This window comes from Triticum dicoccoides, chromosome 4A (genome assembly GCF_002162155.2).
Source record: "Triticum dicoccoides isolate Atlit2015 ecotype Zavitan chromosome 4A, WEW_v2.0, whole genome shotgun sequence".
In the NCBI taxonomy this organism is placed as follows: domain Eukaryota; kingdom Viridiplantae; phylum Streptophyta; class Magnoliopsida; order Poales; family Poaceae; genus Triticum; species Triticum dicoccoides.
This window is the reverse complement of record NC_041386.1, coordinates 49,782,719-49,789,435: the sequence shown is the minus strand read 5'-3', so window position 1 is coordinate 49,789,435 and position 6,717 is coordinate 49,782,719.

Here is a 6,717-nt window from a genome sequence, read left to right as displayed (position 1 = left end):
GGGCGAATTATGAGAGGGCACGTTGGCCACCCCGTAAAGGTCCGTCGGATACACCCCGTGAGTCTAGTATTATTGATTGAAAACAGCTGCCACACATGCTGTAGAAAGGCCCAGAAAAGTGCATGGAAGCGGCAACCGACAATGTAGGAAACCCAGAACGTGCGGGCGGCAACCGACTCAATTGGAAGGATAAAGAAGACAGCCATGCAGACTCTCGATCTCTCCACGTGCAGGACATGCAATCAATCACCAACTGGGAAGAAATCAGAACATGCAGCCAATGGAGAGATCAAGATTTATTTTTTTATAGTTTCCGGCAGCAGTCAGTACGCGCACCAAACCGCGTACCCGGCTATACCCCCCACTAAAGCACGTGCCGCCCACCCATTGGTCCGATTTTTACTGTTAAGAAAAAGTCAAAAAAAGTGGTAAACTAAACCTGGTCAGGTTTAGTATATTTAGAATTTGTAGTCAATTTATGAATGAACATGTGATGGGAAGAATGTTTCCATGTCCATATGCCCCCTTTTCTTATTATTTGTATTAAGGTGAGGTGCATTATATCTCATCATTTGTTGGTGGTGTTCCACGTTGTGTATGTAGTAGAGTGAGACAACAAAACATCAACTTAGAACCCACATGCGGAGTCAAGGGGCAATAGATTGAGAGGATGATTTATATATGGACAAAGAAAGCGATGGACGACAAGTTCAATGGAGAAGAGAGGCTAGAGGGGTGCATGTTGTTTGTCGGAATAGAGAGGAAGATATTTGCGTTTGTGTTGTGGTTGAACATTGCGTGCAATGTGCTTGTTCGTGGGAGTAAAATAAGTATTGTTTACAAATTTATTTGTTGGTCCGTGGCAACGCACGGGCAGTCTACTAATACACTATTAAGTACATGACAATAAAAATACGTTTACATGAAAATTAACTAGTAAAAAAAATACTAGAAATCTGCATGTCCCCTCCCCTCCTAAGATCTACCACCATCCGTTCTGAACTTCATGGACGTTCTGCTCCTCGACCTGGAAGAACAGCTCAGAGTTTGTTTTCCTTCCGGATCGTCCTGAGCAGCTCCGTGATCTCCCTGTTGAGTTCAGCCACCTTTTCATCAGCCGCCGCCCGCCACCGGGAGAGTTCAGCAGCTTTCTCCTCCACCACATAATCGCACTTCCTGCGGATCTCGAACACTTCGTCGGGGGTTCCAGGGTGGAGGGGCTGCTTCCGCAGCCGGGCGATTTCCGGCTGGGGATCACACCTGCTTAGCCCTACGGTTAGCTCGCCAATGCCTCGATTCCACTTGCTCAGAGCTCCGCCTAGCAGGGCGATCTCCTTGCCGAGCTCGGCAAGCTTCCTGTCGTCCGCCCCCGGCCACTGGTCGCCGAAGTACTCGTCGCCGAACTGGCGCACGTCGTCCCTGAATTCGCCGTAGCGAGGCTTGCGTCTTTCAGCGTACCGATCGGCAATGTACTTTAAACCAAACGGGGCCGCGCTGCAGAGGACGATCCCCATCAAGTAAGCGGCCAAGTAACATGCGCCGTGTTGTGAGGGGTCATTGGTTATCTGCTCAGGCAAACGGGCCATTGCGCTGCCGGAGAAGCGCCGGATCTGGCCGAAGCCGCCGCGGCCGACCCCGCCGCTGCTGTCGCTGACGACCTTCAGAGTCCCGCTGAAGCTGCTGGCTTTGCCGGTTCCGCCACCGCCGACGGCCTTGACGATCATCCTGGAGGCGCCCACCCCCAGACGAGCGCTCAACGCCGAGAGCGCCATTGTTGACTCGCCTTGCCGGCCGGGTACGCCCGTACGTGCTATCTGATCTTTCGCTGAATATAAATGAGCTGGAAACCGTGGCTCCGATATATATGGCCCACGTGGTGGTCGAGATGTGTTCCCCAAGTTTTCCGCTTCGTGTTGGGCGGAGTGAATAGCAAAAAACTACCACATTACGGGCTATCGTTCCGAAAAACTACCGCTTTTTTATTTTTTCAAAAAACTACCACAAAAGTGGCTGGCTGTTTCAAAAAACCCAAGTGGCCGAACGGTTAAGTTTAAACTGGGGTTATAACATGTGGGGCCCGCCCGTCAGGGTTTTGTCGGCCACAGTGCTCACGGCGCGCGGGTGACGGCCGCTAGGGCGCACGGGCCGTCCCGACCAGGTCAAAACGGATCCGGCCCTCACTCTGTCTCCCTCGCGCTCACTCACTCTCACTCTCCCCCTCACTCTCACTCTCCCCCCTCGCTCTGTTTCCCCTGGCCGAGCTCTCCATCATCGCCGACCACCTCAATTCCTCGTCGTCGGCCAGGATGCCTTCTTGGAATGATGGGGATGAGAGCTCTGACGACAGCATGGGGGCAACCTGATGGACATGGAGTACTTTGTAAGCCTCATCCTCCTCCTCTCTGTCATTATCTAGGGTTAGGGTTAGGGTTGAATCGATTTGGGAATGAGGGTTGATGAGCTGTATATTTGTATGGATGGATTCGTTTGGTTTGGTTATCTATTAGTTTTGATCTAGGGTATGGATGGCACTGTGATGTTTGATCTGACCTTGAGCAAGGCAAAGCTTGACTCAAGTTGAACTAGTTGATGCATTGGTTCTGATCTATCTTTTATTGCATGTAGGACACACCTGACACCATCCCTGAGCCACTCTGCACGATATGAAGCCTAGAAAGTGTGTTGCTTTTGAAGGTGCTAACACTGGGAGGAGGTTCTATGGATGCCCTGTTCAGGTGAGTAATTGAGTATGCTGGGTGGATTCAGTTATGCCTAGTGGATTCAGTTAATGTCTAGTGGATTCAGTTATGCCTAGTGGATTCAGATATGCCCAGTGGTTACTGAATTTGTACATTAACTCTGTTTGAACTGAATTTAGTACTGAATTTATGGTTACATGTCCTCCTTGTGTACCAATCCTCCTTTTGAATTGAAGTTAGAACTGAATTTATGCATTTTCTGAAGTATGTGTTCTCTGATCAAACTACAGGGAGGTGTGAATTGTGGTGTAGTTCAGTGGGTTGATCCTGCCTGGCCTGATGTACTTAAGAATTGCCTCATCAAGTTGTGGGAAATGTTCCATGAGCAAAACCTTGGAAGGATTCAAGACAAGCATGCATATGAGGATGAGGTTGCCAAGTTGAAGAAGGACTATGATCATCTCTACACTGAGTATCATAAAATGGTTGATGATGTTAGCAAGATGTTTGACTCGCAGGATGGTGTTGGCAAGATTAACTACCAAAAAGCAATGGATGCTGAGAAATTTGAGAAGCAGAAGGAAGAGCTAGAGCTGGAGATGAAGATGGAGAAGCTAAGGCTAGCAAAAGAACAGAGGTGTATCCTTCAGGCCCAGGCAGACATAATTCACAACACCAGGAAGGCAATGAAAGAGATAAAGGTGGACAGGGATCTTGTTGCACAAGAGAAGATAGAGCTTGAGAAAGTAGTTGCTGATCTGCTGAATGCTGGCCATGGGAGCAAGGAAAAGCTTGAGAAAATCAAGGCCATACTGGAGGCTTGAAGATTTGGACAATGGTGGTTAAGTAAGTAAGGTGGCCTACACATATAGCAGGCCTTGCAAGATGATGGTAGGAGTATATTTTGTGCAGTCCTATATGAACTGTTTAAGTTATGGTAACTAGAGTGGTGGAGAACCTTTGCTAAGTCTGGCTTATGTTATTGTACTGTTAAGAACCTATCTATCTTAAGTAATGTAGTGAAGAACTGTTTTATTTCTTTAGGTTGTTTTCCTGAAAGTAGCAATGCTGAACTAGTATATTTTTGGGCCTAAAACCATTATGTACACATTGTGGGCCTAGACTGGGCTGTTTTATTACTCCACCTACCTACCACCAACCATTAGTAGTCTATAAAGCCCACCCCTTGGGTGAAACCGCAGTCAATCCCCCCATCCCCACCCTTCTCAACCCCCCAGCCGCCAAAGAAACCCTAGAATGCAAGGGAGAGATGGATCCTGGAGAGGTCATAGATGGAGAAGAAGAGGTGCCCAGGCAAGCCAGGCACAAAGATGCAAGGAGGAGGGCGAGAAGGCAACTTGCTGAGATGATCCTTGCAGCACGCAACCGCAAGGACATAGAGCAGTTCCTGGAGGCATTCCCCCCTGGTTCCAACCCTAGTGATGATGATATCATCTACTGGGCAAGGAGGAGGGCAAATTTCCATCCCTTTCAGGTCACTAGGAAGAGGTGGACTAGGATTCTGTACCCATGATGCTGCTGTTATGTTTCTGTGTTCCTAGATCTGTCTTTCTATCTATGTGATGTTTGAAGCTGGTGTAAGAACAATGTTGAATGAGCTATGTATGTGATGAATCAAGTTGTCTATGATGCAATGCAATGTATGAAGCTGGTGAAAGAAAAATGTTGAATGATCTATCTATGTGATGAATCAATCTGTCTATGATGCAATTTATGAGTGAATCTTTTATCTATATTTGTATGTATCAATGAATTGATCTGGTGGATCTTGATGTTTTAAGTTAGATATGTTATGGTTTGGTCAGATGGCCATATCTTGTTGTTTTAGGTTTGATCTCTTAGGGTTTGGTGCCTAGATGGGCAAATCTTGATGTTTTAGCTTTGATATGTTAGGTTTTGGTCCTAAATAGCCACTTTGGGGCTGGTCGACAAGTAGCCACCCAAAGTGGCTAAATTTGGGTGGCTTTAGGGTTGGTCGACAAGTTCCACCCCAAAGTGGCCAAATGTGGCCACTTTGGGGTTGGTCGACAAGTAGCCACTTTTGGGGTTGGTCGACAAGTAGCCACCCAAAGTGGCCAAATGTGGGTGGCTTTAGGGATGGTCGACAAGTAGCCACTTTTGGGGTTGATCGACAAGTAGCCACCCAAAGTGGCCAAATGTGGGTGGCTTTAGGGATGGTCGACAAGTAGCCACTTTTGGGGTTGGTCGACAAGTAGCCACCCAAAGTGGCCAAATGTGGGTGGCTTTAGGGTTGGTCGACAACTAGCCACTGTTGGGGTTGGTCGACAAGTTGCCCCCCAAAGTGACCAAATTAACCTAATCATATCAATTAATTATCAACAAAATAAATCACTTGATCTACATAACAATGCTCAGCATAAGAAATAATTTCATATGAAACAATTCATAACCTAGGACATATCAACAAAATAGAGCTTGACAACAGATAACTTAATTGTTCCAAGCAGTTCAAACACAGACCATATAACTTAATTGTTCCAAGCAGTTCATACATAGACCACATAACTTAATTGTTCAAATGAAAACAGAGTTCACTGCAAATAACACATATAGCAAGCATGCCTAACAAGCAGAGTTCAAGGCATAAAGCATAGTTGAGTGCAACACAATCAATGGTTGCCACTGGCTGTGAAATACAAAGCAAGTTTGCTTGGGGCCTTCCTCTTCCTCTTAGAACCAACATCAGCTTGACCTGATGTTGATGCTGCCCTTGGAGAATTGAAACCTCTTGCACTTGACCTGGTGTTCTTTGCTGGAGATGATGCACTTGACCTGGTGTTGTTGGCTGGTGCTGAAGCAGGTGGTGGGTTCTTTCTCTTTCTTGATCCACCTGTTGAAACTGCAGTAGATGTGGTTGCCCTTGTTGTAGCAGATGTGGTTGCCCTTAGGGATGCCATTCAACCACATGTAGGCTAGTTCACATGCTACTTTCAAACCTGCCATTCCTTCTTTGTGACCATGTTCAGTGAAGGAATAACTAGCTTTGTCAACCCATTTCTTAAGTTCTTCTGCTCTAAAGCCAGCTGACTGGAAGTTGGCATATATGTGTCTTAGGCAATATCTTTGTGGGGATTGAGGAAATACTTCATTAATTGCTTTAAGAAGGCCCTGTTGTTTGATTACATAAGGTAGTAATGAGATAACTATAACAGCATTGCTATGTGCATAAGAATAATACAGAGTCAGAGAAAATACCTTCTGCCTGTCAGACATGATGGTGTAGTTCCCAAACTGGTTGCTGGTGCCAATGCAGACTCTAAGTTGGTTTAAAAACCAGGTCCAGTTAGGCCCATCCTCTTTGTCAACCACCCCAAAAGCAATTGGGAACACATTGTTGTTCCCATCTCTCCTAGTTGCTGCCAATATCTGCTGGCATGTGGATAACTTGATGAAGCAACCATCAAGTCCTGCATAAACAGAGATAGTTAGGGCAAAATTGAATAACTTGATTACATTTCTAACATGATTAAATCACTGATTTGTACCTATGAAAGGCCTACAACCAGCAAGAAATCCATCTTTTGATGCCTGGAGGCAATAGAACATGTACTTGAACCTTGCTGTGGGGGCTGGGTTCAAAGGATCCTCAAAAGTTGTCACTATGCACCTGCTTCCAGGGTTTGTGTCAAGCACACATTCTAGGTAGTCCCTCAACCTCAGATACTTCTTTCTATGATCACCTTGCACAACATCAACAACCATCAGTCTTGCCCTATATGCCAAACTCCTAGGTACATGCACCCCAAACTTCTTCTTAGTATGTTTGAGAACTGTCTCTACATCAGCCTTTACATTTGATCTAACTGTGTCCTCCACAGCTTCTGCAACCCATTCAGCAGTAACCTTTGTACTCTCTCCACAAGCTCCACAACTATGATCCATGTGGCACTTCTTAATTGTGAATGTATCTTCATGGGCTACTTTGGATGTAGTCATGAAAAATTCACATCCATTCTTCCTATCTGGGCACCAAACA